Raw genomic sequence first — 21,783 nt, 5'->3', positions numbered from 1 at the left:
AGCCTACTGACTCGTTACTTCCGCCTAAGTCAACCGTGACCTTTTCCACGTAATTGAACCGTTTGAACTTGAACTGTTTGGGTCCCATTGAAGTTCATTATATGGCGAAATGTTTTCATCAAAAACCTTAATTTCTTTTCGACTGAAGAAAGAAAGACATGGACATCTTGGATGACATGGGGGTGAGTAAATTATCAGCAAAAGTTTTTTTTAAAAGTGAACTAATCCTTTAAGGTCCTGAGTGTGAGTATTTTTGTACGGAGGGTAAAATTGATTTTTTTTTAAGGAAATGAGGGTGAAATATTAAAATTCCAATAAAAATAAACATCTGAGCCAAAATTTATGCAGTTGGCATTCACACAGGCACACTTATAACAAAAAACAAAACTGAAATGGACAAAAATGTCCATAAGGTCGCACAAGGGTTAAAGTAACCTGTATCGCTACACAATTGAAAATGGAAAACAGACCTTTTTTGTGACTGCACTTTAAGACAGTACATGCATATTTAACAGTAAGAGCCTGTATCTCACAGAACCTGGTTTTCATTTGCGTATTGTCTGTAAGTTAAATTAAGCTTACATCAAAGCAGTTAATATTAATGTGAAAGACCTTCAACATTATATGGATCCCAGCTATGCACAGCAAGTATAAAATCTTCTAATCTGCCAGAGATTTACGGCATACCTTGGGTACGAGCTCTCAAACCTTGTGTTTGTTTGTCTCCACTATAAAGGAGAAAACCATACATGTTCAGATTTTCTGTTGATAATCAGAGATGCTTATATACTTCAGTGGTCAGATAAGCAACACTCAAAGCTTAGTTCTATCCTTTCCATTCTGGAGTTGAAATGCAAGTGGCACACATGTGGATTTGCTCTAAGACACACCTGAAATGAGTCTCAGTAAATCCCCATCAACCTGTTTGGCTTTGAAATGCATTTAAGCTAATGTTTATTTGGCTGTTGGATCATTGATAGTTCTTTTTCATCTTTGTCCTCAGCTGTTCTCCATGGGAAAGATCAGCGGGGAGAAAATCGCTCGTCTTAGGGCCAGCTTCAACCTCTTACATGAAACTCTAAGAAGTTCTCAGGAAACAGAAATGCATTTGCTGCAGGATGCGAAGACCTTACGCACCACACTGGATCAGCAGAAGCAGGAGCTGGAGAAGGCCGAGCTGTTTCCAGAGGGACCAGACACAGAGGTCAGCAAACTGAAACAAACTTCTGCAGTACTACAACCAGCTGAAGGAGGAGGAAGAACGAGAATACCAGATGCAGTTCCAGTTTGAGTGGTAAGATGCTCTGCAGGATTATACCAAGATGTGTGGCTCTGCATAGGCTCCATTTAAAATATGCAGAAATAAGAGGTGTTTGACATGGTTAAGTGAAGACTCACTGTGACTTGCAGACTGAAAGGTACTTTATCTGCATCCCTCTGAACACTCACCTCCTCCTGTTCGAAATCAAAAAAGAACACGGAATGCTGAGTCATGGCTCACACTGCTTGCAGACAGTGTTTGCTGACTTTTTTCTAAGTTACGTTTGTAACAAGCATGTGAAATTACTTAAAAAAAAAAGGCAAAATCTACTAATAATCGTAAAAGGCTAGTTCACCTAAAAATGAAATTTCTGTCATTAATTACTCACCCTCATGTGGTTCCAAACCTGTAAGACCTTCATTCGTCTTCAGAACACAAATTAAGATATTTTTGATGAAATTCGAGAGCTTTCTGACCCTCCATAGAGAGCAACGCAACTGACACGTTCAAGGCACAGAGACATAGTAAGGACATCATTAAAACAGTCCATGTGACATAAGTGGTTCAACCGTAGTTTTACAAAGCTACGAGAATACTTTTTGTACACAAAGAAAACAAAAATAATGACTTTATTCAACAAATCTTCTTCAAATCATCTGCCATTATGGAGAGTACCGTGATGCATGTGTGTGCGTTCAAACAATGCATGCGCATGATGCTGCTGATGTAGAACACGCAACGCATGCGCTGCGCCTTGTTTACGAATTTGGAAAGAATTCTCATTTTTGGTTGAACTATCCCTTTAAATCAGGCTTGTAATATTTTGGTGTGGTAAATTTTAGATTGATCAAAACCTCACTACTTCCATGACATTATATGTTAAAGGTGCCTCAATAAATCAATTAGTCAATCAATCAATAAAACATTTCTAATTGACAAAAGGCGCCAAGTCTTAACAGTGAATTTACTGATTGTGTTAACATGTTAACATAAATTTTATGAGTTAAGAACTTCTAAGTTTGAACTTCTAAACGTCTGAGAACCACTGTACTAGAGATATATTTTATGTATGTAATGTGGTTAGACAGGAATTCATACTGCAGGCATATTACAGCCAGATGTAGTTTCTACACATGTGGCTATTACAGCATGTCCTTAGTGGATCCTTCATCCTTAGCCAAACTGACATGGATTCACTTTGCACAGCATGCTTTTGCTCACCGTAATCTCCTTCTTTGTTGGGGCAGTTTGGTTTATGCTAACAGCAGTACTTGCATTCAGATAGAATATTTGTACACATGAAAATGTTCAATAACCCTAGCCACATTTATAATTGTGAAATATCCTGTGTGGTTAAATAATTTTTTGCTTCTCAAAGTTTATATAATGCATATTCATTTCCTTTTTGTATGAATTGCTTCATATCTTGATTCTGTTCACGTCCTGATTTCTGTAAAATGCATGAAATTTGTTTCACAGAATTTTGTTTCTCCTTTTTAGTCTAAAAGAGGAGAAACTCTGTCTTGAGAAAGAATACCAGGAACAACCTAAACCGGCTGTAAGTATTGCTGGGACCGTGATGATTTAGGATGAATTCATCACTGGGCATTCCAGACAAATCATGTTGTTTCACTAGGGAGACTGAAATGCTTCAATACACACAGACACACAGTGGTGTGCACAGGGGGTGAAGGGGTGAGGGGGTGGGGGCTAAGCCAACACAGACCTAAGCCAACAACAGCCTTTAAAATGACTAAAAATGCATTATATAAAAACAATGAGGCAACCTTGCTGAAAAAAAACCCCAATATAGACCATCACAAATAAATAAAAAATGCCGTTACAAACCATCAAATTTTAACCATTAAAACCATAAAAAATGGTTTTCTGTAGTGTGTTTTGGGACATATTCCATTAGGATTTATTGGTTTTAACAAGCCACCAATAGAAGGTGACAAATTACCAGTAGAGACCAACAGGGTCAATTACAGTTTCCATTAAAACCAATACAAGTCCCATTATAACCAGTAAAACCATTACAAATTCTGTGAGCGTGTCTATTGTTTTTTTCAGCATTACGTTATTACAAATGCCTACAAAGGGAGCCAAAGGCCTGGTCATTGCTGCTGTTACATTTACAGGATGATCAAGTCCTTGTTTAATAGGCTATTGACCAAACATTTAATTCAAATATCCACTTAATGTTTCATTTTTGGTCATCTTTTTGCTATAGATGACACAGCCTCTATAATTTCTTCAACAGAAAACATGTGGACATCACAACCCTTACAAAAATTAACCATGGTTTTCGTAGTAAAACTGCTTAATTTTCTTTTGCGTGATTTCTGAATGCTTGAGACCATAAAATCAATCAGACAACTTATTACTGCCATAGGTAACTGTCTAGAGCTACAATTGTAATTTGTAAATAATACAATTTAATTACAATTTATTTATTTATTTACTTTTATATTTTATTAAAGTTCTATTTTGACCCCTATAGTAGGTGTTTTTTTTAACTTCCATAATATTTGAAGGAGGGGGCACAACAATAAAATCCTGCTTAGGGCACCCATTTGGCCAGCAGCGGCCCTGATAAAAATGTCTCCACGGTTTTTGAAGAAATTTCGTTGAATCGTGCTACAGCGCACATTCTATCAGCTGCAGTTCTAGGGCCACCATATCAATATACTGTACAGCGCCACATAAATTCTCATCAGTAAGAAGATATTTTGAAGAATGTGGGTAACCAAACAGTTGCTGGTCCACATTGACTTTGACAGTAGGGGGGAAAAAATACTATGGAAGTCACTGTGGACCAGCAACTGTTTGGTTTTCCACCTTCTTCTGCTAAACATAAACGCTATTTTGAAGAAGGAAACTTGGGTTTAAAACAACTTTTGAGTGAGTAAATGAAGGTATAAAAATAAAACAATAGCCTATTTTAATCCTTGGGTGAATTATTCCTTTAGTGTTAATAAAACGCCAAACACAAAGAGAAAAATCACTCGCTACTCTTGACTGAAAAACTTTTTTTTAATAGGAATACATTTTTATAGTTTTATAGTTTTATTTTTGTATTTGTTCATTCAGTTTCTTGAATGCTCCTGCTAAATAGACTTATTGTAGCCTACCTGAAAATAAAACACTGTTTATTTTATTTGTATATTGTGTGTGTTTGTAATGTGTAAAACACCAGGGCCCGTATTCATAAAGATTCTAAGAATCCTCTCAGAAAACTCTTAATTTAGCTTAAAAACTTTTACGTTGGAGTCTTAGCTTAAGAGCGATTCGGGACCGATCTGAGAGCAACTCTGAGTAAGGAAAAGACAAAAACTTACTAAGATGAGAGGAGGCGGGGTTGACCCCGTTGCTATGTATGACACAATCTTTTGAAGACTGTGATTGGTTGGTTGTCAAGAAGGAAATAAAGAGTGCTTTTAAGAGTAGGGTATATTATAAGCCTTCACTTTGAAATAACAGGCGGAATTTTTCCTCTCACACACACACACACTATATATTCTTTATTTTTTATTTACCATGCTGCCATACTTACAGAGCCGGCGCCAGGGCACCTCCATCGAGGGGCATTTAAATTTCTAGGGGGGGGCATAAATCACGTTGTGTGTGTGTGTGTGTCGGGGGGGCTGCAATCTGTGATCTCGTGCAGTTGCTGACGCTCGCTAAAGCGTGCAATCGCATTATGTGCGCTGTTTTATCGGTACTTTCGCTTTCAAAATCGATCGCGTTCAGCAAGGAGGGGAGAGGATGGAAAGTGGGGGGGCACAGTAACTCGTTTGGGCGCCTTGGCGCCGGCCCTGCATATTTACTGTGTTTTATAGGAAATGAACAGAGACATATAAGCCTAATAAGTGCTGTAACAGACCCAAATCATCACTGCTGCATAGTTGCATTTTTCCAGTTGCCAAATATTTTAATGTAGTGATTTCTGGCGCTATGGCAAATCTGCGCGGTGTCTGAGATGTTAGCATGTCTTTAATAAGATCAGTCACAAACATGATCCCTGCACGAACTAATGTGTAGTGTCTTATTAACTCACTGTCATGCATTGTGTGCAACACATTTCTTCTCCCTCTTCATTTTCGTCCATTTTCTCCGTTGTTAAAGAAACTCTTAAACCCCTTAAAAGTCCTCGTCCATACTCCTAACAAGTTTGACCTTAAGACCTCTTTTAAGGGTTAAGATGCTTTCTGAATTACTTTTTTCTTTACTAGGATTTATTCTTTAATTTTAAGAGTAAACGCCCACATTTCTAAGAATTTTCTTAGCATGTTGTCACTAGGAGCTACTTTTTGCATTAAAATTCTTCATGAATACGGGCCCAGATTTTTATCTTCACCCACTTTGGCTTAAATATCTGCCTTACTTTTTATATTTTGTTACCTTGAAAGGCTTTGTCTTTATAATAGGGAAATTAGTTTGGCTGTAATGCTCAAACAGCTTGAAAAATAGACAAAAAAACCAACATGACAATGATAAATGTGATAAATTGTGATAAATTCATGAATCGTGATGCCCCCAGCCGAGGGGGTACCCCCCCTTAATAAATTATTTTATATTTATATTATTAACTAATTTCAATATTTATAAATAATGAATGAATTATATGAATTAAATAATGAATAATTATATTATATCAATTTTATATATATATATATACACACACACACACATACAGTGGGGCAAATAAGTATTTGATATACTGCCGATTTTTCAAGTTTTCCCACTTACAAAGAATGGAGAGATCTGTAATTTTCATCGTAGGTACACCTCAACTGTGAGAGACAGAATCTAAAAAAAACTCCATAAAATCACATAGTATGATTTTTAAATAATTAACTTCCATTTTATTGCATGAAATAAGTATTTGATCACCTACCAACCAGCAAGAATTCTGGCTCTCACAGACCTGTTAGTTTGTCTTTAAGAAGCCCTCCTATCCTCCACTCATTACCTGTATTAATTGCACCTGTTTGAACTCGTTACCTGTATAAAAGACACCTTTTCACACACTCAGTCAATCAGACTCCAACCTCTCCACTATGGGCAAGACCAAAGAGCTGTCTAAGGACATTAGGGACAAAATTGTAGACCTGCACAAGGCTGGGATGGGCTACAGGACAATAGGCAAACAGCTTGGTGAGAAGGCAATAACTGTTGGTGCAATTATTAGAAAATGGAAGAAATTCAAGATGACTGTCAATCTCCCTCGGACTGGGGCTCCATGCAAGATCTCGCCTCGTGGAGTATCAATGATCCTGAGAAAGGTGAGGGATCAGCCTAGAACTACACGGGAGGACCTGGTCAATGACCTGAAGAGAGCTGGGACCACAGTCTCAACGGTTACCATTAGTAACACACTACACCGTCATGGATTAAAATCCTGCAGCGCACGCAAGGTCCCCCTGCTCAAGCCAGCACATGTCCAGGCCCGTCTGAAGTTTGCCAAAGACCATCTGGATGATCCAGAGGAGGCATGGGAGAAGGTCATGTGGTCAGATAGATGTGGTCATGTGGTCAAATAGAACTTTTTGGTATAAACTCCACTCGCTGTGTTTGGAGGAAGAAGGACGAGTACAATCCCAAGAACACCATCCCAACGGTGAAGCATGGGGGTGGAAACATCATGCTTTGGGGGTGCTTTTCTGCAAAAGGGACAGGACGACTGCACCGTATTGAGGGGAGGATGGATGGGGCCATGTATCGCGAGATTTTGGGCAACAACCTCCTTCCCTCAGTAAGAGCACTGAAGATGGGTCATGGCTGGGTCTTCCAGCATGACAATGACCCCAAACACACAGCAAGGGCAACTATGGAGTGGCTCCGTAAGAAGCATTTCAAGGTCCCGGAGTGGCCTAGCCAGTCTCCAGACCTGAACCCAATAGAAAATCTATGGAGGGAGCTGAAACTCCGTGTTGCCCAGCGACAGCCCCAAAACCTGAAAGATCTGGAGAAGACCTGTATGGAGGAGTGGGCCAAAATCCCTTCTACAGTGTGTGCAAACCTGGTCAAGAACTACAGGAAACGTCTGACCTCTGTAATTGTACACAAAGGTGTCTGTACCAAATATTAAGTTCTATTTTTCTATTGTATCAAATACTTATTTCATGCGATAAAATGGAAATAAATAATTCAAAAATCATACAATGTGATTTTCTGGATTTTTTTTTATATTCTGTCGCTCACAGTTGAGGTGTACCTACGATGAAAATTACAGATCTCTCCATTCTTTGTAAGTGGGAAAACTTGAAAAATTGGCAGTGTATAAAATACTTATTTGCCCCACTGTATGTATGTGTGTGTGTGTGTATATATATCTATACAGTCAATGGCCAAAAATATCTGCACCCCTGGTAAATATGATCAAAGAAGGTTGTGAAAATTAATCTGCATTGTTAATCCTTTTGATCTTCTATTTAAAAAATTCACAAAAATCTAACCTTTCATTTGATAATAAGAATTTAAAATGGGGGAAATCATTATGAAAGAAATGTTTTTCTCAAATACACGTTGGACACAATTATTGGCACCCCTAGAAATTCTTGAGTAAAATATCTCTGAACTATATTCCCATTCATATACGAAACTGCCTGGAAGAGGACGTGTGTCTGTATGGTCCTAATGTACAGTGAGGAGGAGCGTTTGAGTGGCCAAAGACTCTCCAAGGACCACAACTGGAGAATTGCAGAAAATAGTTGAGTCTTGGGGTCAGAAAACCTTAAAAAAAAATAGTCAAACAGCACCTACCTGGCAGCAAACACTCAAGGTGGGTTTGGTGAACACAGGGATAAAAAGTACCCCATGAGTACAATGAGACTGCTGTATTTTTGATGTTGTGGGCCTATATTTCTGCTGGAGGTCCTGGACATCTTGTTTAGACACATGGCATCATGGATTCTATCAAATACCAACAGATAAAAAATCAACAAGTGACTGACTCTGTTAGAAATCTTATAATGGGCCATGCTTGGATCTTCCAACCGTACAATAATCCAAACTGGTTCTGCTATGGCCATTTCAGTCCTCTGACCTGAACCCTGTAGAAAATTAGTGGGGTGATCTGAAGAGAAGAAGCACCGACATGGAGCTGGGAATCTAAAGGGTCTGGAGAGATTCTGGATGAAGGAATGGTTTCTGATCTCTTGTCAGGTGTTCTCTAACCTCATCAGGCATTATAGGAGAAAATGTAAAGCCGTTAAACTGGCAAATCGAGGTTTCAAAAAGTATCGAATAAAAGGGTGCCGTTAATTGTGGCTAATGTGTATTAGAGAAAAACATTTATTTCATAATGATATTTCCCCCATTTTAAATTCTGATTATCCAATGAAAGGTTAGATTTTTGTAAATTTTTAAAATAAAAGATCAAAAGGATTAACAATGCAGATTCATTTTCACAGCCTTCTTTGATCATATTTACCAAGGGTGCCGATATTTTTGACCATCATGACCATCTTTATCACAGCTGAATATTGTAAAAAATAAGCAGAAATTGTATCAGCTCCTTTAGTTTGTTTCAAAATCCTGTTTATTCCATGTTTAAATCCTAGGTTTTTCAATATGGTCACAAATGTTTGGATCTCACTGTATATATTTATGTTCTCCTGTATGTCCTCAGGAGCTAGAAAATAGGTACATTGCCATGAAGAACAGTTGTGAGGAGGTGAGGAAAGAGGTGGTTCAGCTTAGAAAGGAAGTGAAGACTTTAACTGAGAGCATGGAGACTCAACACAAACTTATAAAAAAAGAACAACATGAGCTGGAGAAATTAAAAGATCTTGTTGAAAGCAATGAGGTAAGAAAGACCTGTTAATCACTAGGCTGGAGTATCTGTCCTGTGAACTTTGGGATTTGGATTTCACGTTAGCAATGTCCTTCACCAGGCTGAGCTGGCTCAGGTGCTTCTCGTACCTGTTCAACTGGGAAAGGAGCTGGACAGGGTTGCCCACAAGAAATCGTATGTGGCTTGTTCCAGCAAAGTTACACAAAACACTGGAAATGTTTGACTGACCAATTTGCACTGTATCTGTTTGCGTGTCATAGGGAGCTGGAGAAGCAGGTTTCAGTAATAGAGCAACATCGTATGGAGCACATGGAGCATCAGCAGAGGATGGAGGCAAAGTGTGAGGAGGTGAAGGAGGCCAAAAGAGAGGTGGTACGAGAACTAGAAGGCCACAAGTCTCAGCTGATGGCTGCAGAGAACAAACAAGACAGATTCCTCAAAGAACTGCAGATGACCAAAGAAAAAGAGGCCATGTTCATGGATCAAAGGTTGGAGGAAGACATATGTTTGCAAATTAGTCATATAGCTGTGTTATAAGTCAAATAAACATATTTTGTGTAAATCTACTGTGTTGATTGTCTTGGACTACAGGGGTCTGCTGGACATCAACATGGAGCAGATTGTTGCTGAGTGCAAGTCTCTGCGTGATAAACTGGCTCGAGATACGCGGCTGAAAGACGAGCCCTGAAGAGGAATGAACTGCAGCTGAAAAAGGCCAGAGACTGTCTTGCTAACACTCAACAGCAGCATGAGAGGACGCAGGCTCAGGTGACTCAAAACACATCTAATCCTAATTATGTCAATAATTATACTGTAAGAGTGTTTTTCAGCTTTAGATTCAGGATTTAGTAACATTTACTTAGAACGATTTATTGCAGAAGCAAATTTTTTGGGACATCCTGCGTATCAGAATTGCTGTCCAATCATTTCTTTCTCACGTTATGTATGGAACAGCTGATCATGGTTATTTTATAATAACAGGAAATATTAGTTCCTTTGGATTTTTGAGATTTTTGTTATGTAAGAGAAATGGCGTGGTTAGCACTTGTGTGCAAACATTCAGTTACGCCATCATTTCCTGTCTCCTCATTTACTATCTTTTCAATACAATAGAAAAAATAACAGGAAAAAAGGAAACATTGAAATTGTAGATATTATCTTTTACGCTGGCATGAAGTGTATATTAGCGTCATGAAATACATCTGGGAAGTTGAATCCCTGTGGTTTGACATGCTTTACTTATATAAAACTATTTTAAACAGCATTATGGTAATATATGGTAACATTATAGTTTTATAGTTAGTATGCATGACGCTTTATGAGCTGACTTTAACTGAGAGCCTACAATAAATATTTGATCACACTGTTTAAATCTAGTAAAGGTACAAAGGTGATCTTTAAAAAAACTTTTACACCAAAAAAAAGGACCCAAGATACACTTTCTCTTTTAAATTATAGTCACATTTAATTAGCCTGTTTTATATATGTTGTTTTATTTTTTTGTGCAGAGAGAGACAGTCCCAGAGGGTGACTGCTTGTTGCAGAGAAGAAGAGATCTGGAAAAGGAAGTGGAAAACCTAAAACGTAGTTGGATTAGCAAGGTATGTACATAATGGCAAGTGGCTTTCAGTTTACATAATTTCTAAATGGTGTGGCAAGATGCATTTCAAAATTAGTTTGCCAAATTCCCTTTAAGGCAAGTCATGTCACTCGGTGGCCATCTTTGAAAGGCCTCTCGGGCATAGTGCAATGCCGCTCCTATCTCTTTGAATGGGGAAACATCAAATTCTCCAAAACTGTTCACCAAGCTTACAATTAAATTTCATATTTGAAATCACCAATTAAATCTGACAACAACTGTCTCATAAATGTTGTTTCTTTTGCTCAAATAGTGTTAAAAAAGGCTTATTTTCCAGGCTAGACCAGCCAGTGCGCATACGTAGTCCTAAACGTGCATCTCAGAATGCTGACTGTTTCTATAGCAACTGCAGTGAGGCACTGATTATTAGATTTTCATTGGCTCTTTTATTCAGAAGGCGGGGCTTCCTTCAAAAGAGCAGCCATACACAGTTGCCAAGTCCGTGTATTATACGTGACTTTGGGCTTCTTTTTTTGTAAAGTTTGGTTCGAATAGCCTGGTATGGCAAGATGTCTTAAAATGTATTTCTTTTTTTTTAACCTTTAAATTTAGACCACATTATTAGATAACTTTTACTTCATGAATACACAAATGACAGCTTAATGATTTTTAAAAATCATTATAAAATCATAATTATATAATATGACATGTTCTTTTTTAATATAAAATATTATAATTTATAATATTATATATTTTTCTATAATATTTGGCATTTTTTAATGTAATTTATTTGATAGTTATGTGTACATTATTTTATTTTAAATGGTAGAAAACCCTATTTTTGACCTCAAAATAAAGCACTTTCCCTCTGTACATGGCTGTGGGGACAAGCAGTTTTGTGGTGCTAATATAATGAATTAAAAACAAATATTGCCACATTGATGGCTCAAGAAGGTGCAATTGTTCAAATAACAATTTTTTTTAATATAAATAACAAATTTTTAAATATAAACACGATTCAATTGTAACCAAGTGTTTTTCAAGTGTAATATTTCTGTAATGGTTAGGGACAGAAAAATTGACATTTCCATGGAATGACCCCAATATATTTTAGGCTATAAATATGTGGATGTTACAGCTCCCCTTTGAAGCTCTTGTGTTTTTCTCCTTTTCCATCTCTCCAATCCTATTCTGCTCACAGGTGATTGGAGATGAGTTTTGTTCCTACTTTTGTTGCAGTTTGATTTTTTTAAAATTCTGTTTTTGCTTGAGTGGTTTCAGTTTAATATGTTGCTGGCTCATTTATTGGTTATAAATAATTGTTAATAAATAATATTGATGATAATAAATCATCAAAAAAATATTGGGCTTATTTTGGGCTTGTTTTTGAAGCTGCGGTTGCTTATTTGTCTCGCGAGAGTTGGCAACAGTGCAGCCATACAGAGCATTGCATTTCACCCATTCAAACCTATACGAGTGACACGTCTTGGGTATTCTATTGTCTTTGGTTTGTGTCCATTTGTATGTTTCGTGTGTGTGTGTGTGTGTGTGTGTGTGTGTGTGTGTGTGTGTGTGTGTGTGTGTGAGAGAGTAGCAGTCTGTGGCAGATCTGAAGGTCCAGCTGGTTCAAGAGTACGTGGAGCAGGAACAGGCTTTGATTAGAGAGTCCTATCGCCGTAGAGACGAGCTTCATCACCTTCATCATCTCATACTTATCAAAGCAGATGAAAGAGAGCAGAAGAGCCGTGAGCTGCTCAAAGCACAGGTTACCTACTACTCAATCCAAAACAGTTATATCAGCATCAATGTTGCCCTGTGATTTTATTTCTGAGCTCTATAAGAGCAAACCAACATATTAATCATTCTAGGTAGAAATTAAAATCCTTTCAGCATTTACTCATGCTCATATCATTTCACACCTATCTAGTTTTCTTCCTTCTAAGGGCCCAAAAATTAAATAAAAATAAATTTGATTAATTGTAATCATACAATAAAAAAAAGCTATATTCTAAGTCCATATGTGTTTTTTAAGTCAGTATTGATTTCAAATGTTGCCTATTTCTCATGCGGGTTTGGAACAACTTGAGGGTGAAAAAATCACGACAGAATTTTCATTTTTGGGTGAACTATTCTGTTATGCTTGCTTATTGATATGAATGCTGTTGCAGCTAAAATATAAGCGCGCCAAGCACGATCTGCAGGGGAAAGGACTGGTTATTCAAGAACACTTGAAACAGAGTCAAGAGACCCAGTCAAGGTATTTACTGGTCATTGACACATACTCTATCGACAGGCTGAAATGGAGCTAAAATGTAATGTAGAAAGGCTTGTAGTCTGTTCAGTAAATGTGTACTTATGTGCCTTCTTACCCTCACCAGGCTGGGAGTGTTTGCTAAACTGTATGAAATCACCAAGGGCGAGCGGAACAAATACCTGAGCTTGATCCACATCTCAAACCAGAACCTGGCAGAGGTGCAAGAAAAGATGGCCAAACTGGAAGAAAATCTTAAGACACTGCAATTGATTGCTATCAACAAAGACAAGTACTGTAGTTCTCAGGTTATATGTTATACCTAGTATTACAATCTGTCTGCATCACACCATAAGATAAAGTTTGTTTAACGTGCTTGGTTTCACTCTAGGTTGCTGCAAAAGTCCCGTCTACAACATTCTCACAGCTACAAGCTAAAAGACCGTATGAAGAACGAGCTCTCACGGGTGTTAAAGGTTCTTCAAGAAATGCACCAGAAACGAGAAGAGCAGAAATTGAACCTCGGCAAGCTCACAGGCACAATCAACATGCTGGAGCAAAAAAAGTTGCATATGTGCAAGAGCTACGAAGCTGCCATGCAAGAACGCAACCAGCGGTAAGAGAGTTATAAGATCTGTTAGGTGAAATCTTACAGTCGGTGGTGGCATTTGCACCATAACTGTGTATCTGTGTTTGTGTTGTCAGGGCTGTGCAGCTTGTAGAAAAAGAGCAGGAATTGTGTATTTTCTATGAGAAGCTAAATGTGCTGGTGAAAATGATTGAAGACAGCAACCTGAAGATACAGAATATGGAGGATGAAATCAGCAACCTGAACATTGAACAGGAGGAGCAAGAAAGACAGAATAACCTTCTCAGGAAACAGTTGTCCAGCAAACGGGCACTGGAGGAAGAAAACATCCTATTACAGATACAGGTATCTGCATCTCAGATCTGAAACCACTGTGCAACCTTTGTCTAAAACAACAATGAAAAAAGTGAGTGACTTCTCAGGGCATCTTCCAGCTTTGGGTGAAGCATCCAAAGAGATGATCTATCACAGATACATAAAAAAAAACAAATAAAAGAAATAACAAGTTCCAACACACTATAATGCAGTGGAATGTAAGTAAAGGTTAGATAGTATATACCATTCCAAAAATGTATTGCCCTCTAAGGTGGCACACATACTCAAAGATGTGCTCTTTTTACCATTTATAGTTCCTTCTGAGATAAAACTGAAATAAACCATCTTAGCAAGAATCTCCCTGATAGTTTTATACCCCTCTGTGTTTAATCAACACAATCTCTTTATATAAACATCTACTGCATCAGAGCAGATAAAATAAACACTTAAATATTGGATCATGTTACTAGTTCTTATCCTTGCTGTAGGGCTTAAAGTCAGGGGTAAAAGCATATTATGTCCCCAGACACTGTGTGCAATGCCAAACTATAGTTCAAGTCCAATGTTTTTTCACTACATTTACATAATGTCCAACACATTATTGCTACTCTGAAAATGTCAGCTACACTGCCGTTCCAAAATTTACAGTCAGTAACATTGGTCATTAAATTGATCAATAGTAACAGTAAAGACTTGAATAATGTAAAAAAAAAAATTTTTTTAAATAAATGCAGTTCTTTTGAACTTTCTATTCATCAAATAATACATGTAACATTTCCACAAAAAAATATTAAGCATAATAATAATTGCACCAAATCAACATATTGATTTCTGAAGCATCATATGACACCGAAGAGTGGGGCAATGACTGCTGAAAATTCAGCTTTGTCATCACAGAAATAAATGACACAAGACTTCTTTCAAGAACATTAAAAAATCTTACCAACTTGTATTTCAGATTTTCCTCTTTGTTTAGATGCTTTACTCTGGGTTTTAATCTGGCGGGGCCTAAAAGACATTTTTAGATTATAATTTACAGTATAGACAAATTATTAATCCAGTTCGGTTGGCTTTATTATGTTTTGTGAAGAGATTTCTAATAATTTGGCCTTCAATTGAGCACAAGAAAAAAAAAAGTACCCCACCTCATGTTGACACCAGATGATTTATCTGCTGTGACATAGCCAGAAGCCCTGCAATGTTGTCTTTAGTAACAACAAAAAGCACAGTGACACATCTGCCGCTAGCCTGACGCCGTTTAACCAAATGACTCACAGAGGGATACAAACACACGCACACACACACACAATACACAGTGAATCTGTGTAATAAGAGCTAAGGGGCTTTAAATGAGTCCAGTGTTTTAATTGTGTCCTGATGGTGCGGCTGTTTTTTTTTTTCTGTGCCATAGCTGTCTGAGACAAAAGACAGACTGACTGAGTTAGAAAAGGCTTGTGTGAACCATACCAGAGCCAGAAAACTGAGTGGAGAAGATCTGTCTCCTGAGGAGCTCATCAAGAGGATTGAACAGGTATAGTTGCTTGCAGTCCACATGAAGGGAAATATTTGGGGGTTGATGCCTTTTTTGGCAGGGACCGTCCTGTTGGTCAGTTTCACTAAGCACAATCACCCAAAACAAGTGCATTTGCAGAATTTATATTTATTTGTAACACTTGATTTCTTATGCTATTTTTTTAATAATAATAATAATAATGATAAATAATTTTCTAAATATTATTTTTTAAGAATTCTTTATATTCTAGACCTGGTTTGTTATATTGTACAAAATATATAATTGTTTACACATTTTATTGCATAGAATATGAGATGATGCTGACTTAGTTGTAACTGAATTTTTAAAGAGTAATCATTTTTCATTTTAATCAAACAAATGTTTTTCCATTATTTAATTAATATATATACAGTGCCTATAGAAAGTATTTATACCCCTTCATTTTGTTATGTTGCGTTATGATGTTAGACTGCTTTAAATTACTTTTTTTTCCCCCCCCACATAAATCTACACCCCACTCACCATAATGACAAAGCAAAAACCAGATTTATCACAACTTTAAAAAGGAAACACTGAAAAAATGACATTGCACAAGTCTTCCTACCCTTAACTCAAACCTTAGTTAAAGCACTTTGGCAACAATTAACAGTCTCAGGTCTTTTGGGGTATGATGCAACAAGCTTTGCACATCAGAGCTTTTTTTTTGCCATTCTTGTCTTTAGATCTCAAGCTCTGTCAGGTTGGCTGGGGACCATCGGTGGACAGCCATTTATAGGTTTCTCCAAAGATGTCTGATTGGTTCCAAGTCCAAGTCTGGCTGGGCCACTCGAGGACATTCATAGAGTCGTCCCTAAGCCACTCCTGCATTGTCTTGGCTGTGTGCGTAGGTTGATTGTCATGTTGGAAGGTGAACTTTCAGCCCAGTCTGAGGTTCTGAGCGCTCTGAACCAGGTTTTCATTAAGGATATCTCTGTATTTAGCTGCATTCAGCTTTCCGTCTTCTCTGATCACTTCCCCAGTCCCTGCCACTGAAAAACACCCCCACGGCATGATGCTGCCGCCATCATGCTTCACTGTTGGGATGGTATTATGCAGGTGATCAGTGGTGCTTGGTTTCCCTCAGACATGAATAAGGAATTGAGGTTCATCAGACCAGAGAATCTTTTTTTTTTTTCATAGTCTGAGAGTAATTTGGGTGTATTTTTGTAAATTCCAATCAGGATTTCATGTATCCTTACTGAGGAGAAGCTTGAGTTTGGTCACTTTTCCATCAAGCCCAGATTGGTGGAGTGTCGCAGTGATGTTTGTCCTTCTGTAAGTTTCTCCCATCTCCATATAAGATCATGTGAAGTGAAGTGACATTCAGCCAAGTATGGTGACTAGGGCTGGGTATCGTTCAAAAATTTCCGATACCGATACCGATACCTTGAGTTCGATACCGGTTCCTGAACGGTACTTTTTTCGATACCAGTTTTATGAAATCAGTTTTAATAAGATTACATTATCTCAAAAAACTATTTTTTAATGCTGATATTTATACAGACTCAAAGCCTCATCTCCTGAGCCACTGCACAAAGGAACAAAATATATCCAACACAATAAATAAATAATTTTAATAAAGTTCAAATTGTTTTCAGTTTACACATCTGTTAGGCTACGTTTACATTAGTGCGTGTTCATTTTAAAACACATCATCACTTCTAGGTTGTTAAAGACTTCAAGAAATTTGAAATCTTCATCCACTTTCATAAGTGGGTGTTTTATTTTCTTTCACCACATGTTTTATTGTTATTAAATTCTGGTGTAGTATGTCTAATCATTTGAATGCATAAAAACAACTTAGTTTATTTAAATGTATTGTTAAAATAGCCTAATGAAAGGTTTTATTTTTCCTCAGAAATTCTGTGTTCTGTATCTGGTTTTCAAATGAAGACATAAAACATTAATTTAATTTCTTTAAATTATTGAAAATCAAAGTTTATTTATTTTGGCAAACAAAGGGGGTTTACTATTAAAATTAAAAAATGGAATAACTGTTGTGTGATAATTGCCAAAAAAAAATAATAATAAAGTTTTAATAATTTTAATAGTAGCCTAGTAGTAGCAGTATGTACTGTCTGCTGAACAATATTAATATATTTCTGCTGCAGTGTCTTCCAAGTTAAACCGAACTTTTATTTTGAGGGTTGGCTGGAATACCTTTACAGTTCTGTGTGTATATGATATGACGCACGTTTTACTCGAATCAAACGGTAAAATGCTCATTAATTGACTCTCACAGCAGTTCTGGAGATGTTGTTCATGTGTTTATGTCCTCATTTAGAGAGGCGGCAGACGCTGAAATCACCGCGAGCGTCACGCGCGCTTCAGTCTGTGTGTAGTACAAACCGCGCGATATAAAGAGCGGACTGCTCCGTGCGCTTTCGAAGCGCTCTCGCGGATGTCAAACACTGATCAATCAGCACCGCGCCGCTTCTAGTCAAACACACCTAGTGCTGCAGGATTATGAAGGAAGATTTAACCCCTTAGGTATCGAAATTTGGTACCGAACGACAAGACGTTTTTCGATACTCGGTGGTATTGAGGCAATTCGGTCGGCGCCTAAAAAGTATCGAACTCGATACCCAGCCCTAATGGTGACCCATACTCGGAATTCGTGCTCTGCATTTAACCCATCCAACGTGCACACACACAGCAGTGAACACACACACACCGTGAACATACACCCGGAGCAGTGGGCAGCCATTTTATGCTGCAGCTCCCGGGGAGCAGTTGGGGGTTCGGTGCCTTGCTCAAGAGCACCTCAGTCGTGGTATTGAGGGTGGAGAGAGTTCCAAAAGTATTGGAACAGTAAAAACAAAATTGCTCTGTTGGTTGTGGAGTCGAGACATTTACAAATATGATTAAACGATGAATATGAGACAAAACTACAGAATGTCACATTTTATTATTGGGTGATTCAACACATAGATGTTTTACCAGATAAGAAGTTCAGCACTTTTAGGGTTTCATCCCTCTATCTGATATGAGCATAAGTATTGGAACAGTTGCTTCACAGGTCTTTCTATGTGATCAGCTGTGTCCTGTTGCATTAATTCTTCAGATATTAAAAGCAGGGAATGTGTCGTATCAGTTATATCCATTACTTCTGCATTCTGAATCTTGCATTCGATGATGACACAGACAAACCAGGATGAAGATGAGGGAGCTGACTTTGAGAGAAAAGCAAGCAATGTGGATGCTAAAAGAAAAGCGGAAGTCAGTTAGAGCTCTAGCAAAAACAAAGGGCATAGAGAAAGGTATGGAGAAAGAGTTTGGAAACCACCAGCGACACCAGCAACCAACAACGACCTGATTGGCTGAAAAAACAACAGTAGTTGTTGACAGACAAATCATAAAAGCTGTGAAAATAAATTCTAAAAGACGTGTCTGTAAAATCACCAACAACTTCCAGAAAGCTGGGGTGATGCTCTGACAATCTTCTGTCCTCAGGAGACTTTGACACAGAATTATAGATGCTACACAGCAAGATGCAAACCTCTGACCAGCACCAAAAGTTTTGGAACTGTGTTTATGGACCGATGAGACAAAGATGAACCTTTATCTAAGTGATGGGAAAGCAAAAATGTGGAGAAAAAAAGGGAACTGCAATTATCCCAAGCATACAGCCTCATCTGTAAAGCATGGTGGAGGTGGTGTCATGGTATGGGCATGCATGGCTGCCTCTGGAACAGGCCCTCTCAACTTTACTGATGACTTAATGTATGATGACAGTAGCAGAATGAATTTGGAAGGGTACAAAACCATCTTGCCTACCAATATTCAAGAAAATGCCACCAGATTCATTGGGAAGTGCTTCATATTGCATCAGGACAATTACCCAAAAACACCCTGCCAGTTCAGTCAAGGAATTTATAAGGGCAAAGAAATGGAAAGTCTTAGATTGCCCAAGTCAATCTCCAGATTTAAATCCGATTGAACATGAATTTCACCAGCTGGAGAGGAGAGTAAAGGCAGAAACTCCCCAAAACAAGCAACAATTGGAATTGGCTGCATTAAAGGCTGGGAAAAACATTTCAAAGGATGAGACCAAGAGTCTGGTGATGTCTTTGGGTCACAGACTCACTGCTGTGATTGTGCGCAAGGGATCTGCAACTAAATAATAGCTTTTAATCTTTTATATCCACCTTATGTTCAACTGTCCCAATACTTATGCTCACATCAATGAGTGGGATGAACTCTAAAAGTGCTGTTCTTTTTATTTGGTAAAACATGTATGTGTTGAAACGGCTAATAATAAAATGTGACATTTTGTAGTTTTGTCTCATATTCATCTTTTAATCATATTTGCAAATATCTTGACTCCACAGCCAACAGAGCAATTTTGTCTTTACTGTTCCAATACTTATGGAGGGCACTGTATATTATTTATATTCTAGACCTAGTTTGTTATACATATATTTAACACATTTCATTGTTAAAAATATGCACTCGTATAGATAAAAAATCAAAAGAAAAAGTTAATGTCACTCACTGGTGTGTGTGTGTGTGTGTTTAGTTAGAGGTGCATTTGACAGATAAGGAGGCTCAGCTCTTGGAAATGGAGCTTGTGTATGAGTTACATGCCTTTCCCAGCGCATCCAAATCAAAGCTGAGAATGGTAAAGAAGACACGCTGCATCTGGCTAAGAAAGTAAGTTTACTGACAGATTTACTCTAACACACTGCAAAGCAACATGGTTTTGCTTCAGAACTCCAATTTACATTGGACCTCAAGTGGAAAACCACAATACAAAATAGCCTACTTGATGCTTTGACACCCTGCAGACCTCATGGCCTCTAAAAAACATCAGCTGCCCACATTAATGAACCATAGCAAGGTGTTCTTAAAGGGGTCATCGAATGCAAAATTCACTTTTCAAGTTGTTTGAACATAAATGTGTGTTGGAAGTGTGTGTACACATCCATCCTATAATTATAAAAATCCACCCAGTGTTTTTTTTTTTTTAAATCCCTATTTTAAAATCCCCTTTCTCAAATCAGGCTGTTCTGAGACCCCTGTCAGAATGATGTAGTTCTGTACAGGCTGCTCCCACGATAGTTGATTGACAAGACCGTCTTACCTTAGACCCGCCCTGAGTGAGCTGTCATCAGTCCGCCATTGTGTCGACTCCGATGCAGGGGAAGACAAGATGTCTCCGATTAAGCGATTGAGGTGTTTAGTCGTTGGATGTAATAATGAATATAGCAGTCGTCATTTACTTCTGACATCTGAGCTGCTGAAGTCGCAGAGGATTAACGTTAATTTCATTTTGAATGGAATGCGCCGATCCCCGATCTACATAAATTCATCTTTGTTCGCCCGAATCATTCGTGATCCAGCTTTAAGTGAGTATCAAAGGTTTATATGAATCTGTGCAAACCGCCTTTCCTCATAATGTGCTAGTTAGCCAGTTTAGCAGCTGAAGGTTAGTATGCTCCATAGACATATATACCTAGATGCCTCATTATGGACTGTTTCTATGGGCCGCGATACGTAAGCCATCCACCATTTTAGGAATGGTCTGCGAATCTTTGAGCGCATTGACTGTGTGTGTCTACAACAGCAAGTTATATGATTGTATATCTTTGAATATTCATTGATTATTATGGTGAATGCGAGATGGCTGACACGTCAACGTATCTGGAGCAGTCGAATAGGGAATCTACACATATCTTGCTTGTCACTCCATGGAAGAAAGGGGTGGAGTCAGCAGAGCTCACTAGCATTTAAAGCAACATGGACTAAAAAACACGGCATGCTGAAAATAGAGCTGATTTTGACAGGGTAAAGGTGTTTTTTACACTACATTGAGAAATTTTAACTAGAATATGTTATAGACTTTTCATTTAAGACCCTAAAGAATCATATCAACTTGTGTAAAATAGGCATCCGATGACCCCTTTAACAAATACTTCACCTTAACTAAACCTCAAAATAATGTGCTGTGTTACTGTAAACACATAAGGTCATGTAGCCAGGAGTTTTAGCAAATTCATTTAGAATGTGTTTGTGTCTTAGGTGAATGAGCTGCAGGCTCAGATCAGGGAGCGCACTCGTCAAATGATGGCGGTGGTAGCAGAGCTGTCCATGAGACAGGTGGAGTGCATGACCCTACAGCAGGAGATGAAAGACAAGGAACTACAGCTGGACTTGTGTCAGAGGTGTGTGGAGCAAGGCCTGCCCCCCTCAGACAACATAGAGAACGAGTGGCTGCGTTGCCTTCGAGATCAGCACAGACGCCAGGCAGACGCAGAGAAAAAAGCCAGGGTAACCTTCCAAATGCACTCAAATCTTACAGTAAACATCCTTTATATGAAATTATGGGTCACAAAGGACACGTTTTCATGAGATTTGTCCTTATAGAGATAGACATTTTATGAACTTCTCGGTTGTGATTGATGAATTTAAATTAATTCTAACATTATAAAGACT

The 21,783-nt window shown here is 38.1% G+C and overlaps 1 pseudogene across 1 annotated transcript in view; it reads left to right on the top strand.

Annotated features, from left to right (window-relative positions):
• The window catches only part of LOC306861837 (coiled-coil domain-containing protein 146-like), a 29,763-nt pseudogene that overhangs the window by 7,644 nt on the left and 336 nt on the right, over nucleotides 1–21,783 (top strand). The window contains exons 2-16 of the transcript in view: nucleotides 1,004–1,294; nucleotides 2,762–2,819; nucleotides 8,898–9,074; nucleotides 9,163–9,236; nucleotides 9,323–9,550; nucleotides 9,654–9,830; nucleotides 10,571–10,663; nucleotides 12,236–12,406; nucleotides 12,810–12,898; nucleotides 13,020–13,184; nucleotides 13,284–13,508; nucleotides 13,598–13,826; nucleotides 15,208–15,327; nucleotides 19,868–20,001; nucleotides 21,370–21,618. The product of the transcript in view is annotated as a coiled-coil domain-containing protein 146-like (transcript). The remainder of the gene's footprint in view (nucleotides 1–1,003; nucleotides 1,295–2,761; nucleotides 2,820–8,897; nucleotides 9,075–9,162; nucleotides 9,237–9,322; nucleotides 9,551–9,653; nucleotides 9,831–10,570; nucleotides 10,664–12,235; nucleotides 12,407–12,809; nucleotides 12,899–13,019; nucleotides 13,185–13,283; nucleotides 13,509–13,597; nucleotides 13,827–15,207; nucleotides 15,328–19,867; nucleotides 20,002–21,369; nucleotides 21,619–21,783) is intronic.

Source organism: Barbus barbus, assembly GCF_936440315.1.
Source record: "Barbus barbus genome assembly, chromosome: 42".
Classification (NCBI taxonomy): domain Eukaryota; kingdom Metazoa; phylum Chordata; class Actinopteri; order Cypriniformes; family Cyprinidae; genus Barbus; species Barbus barbus.
The sequence above is the reverse complement of the archived record's forward strand: the minus strand, read 5'-3'. Positions and strand labels throughout refer to the sequence as shown.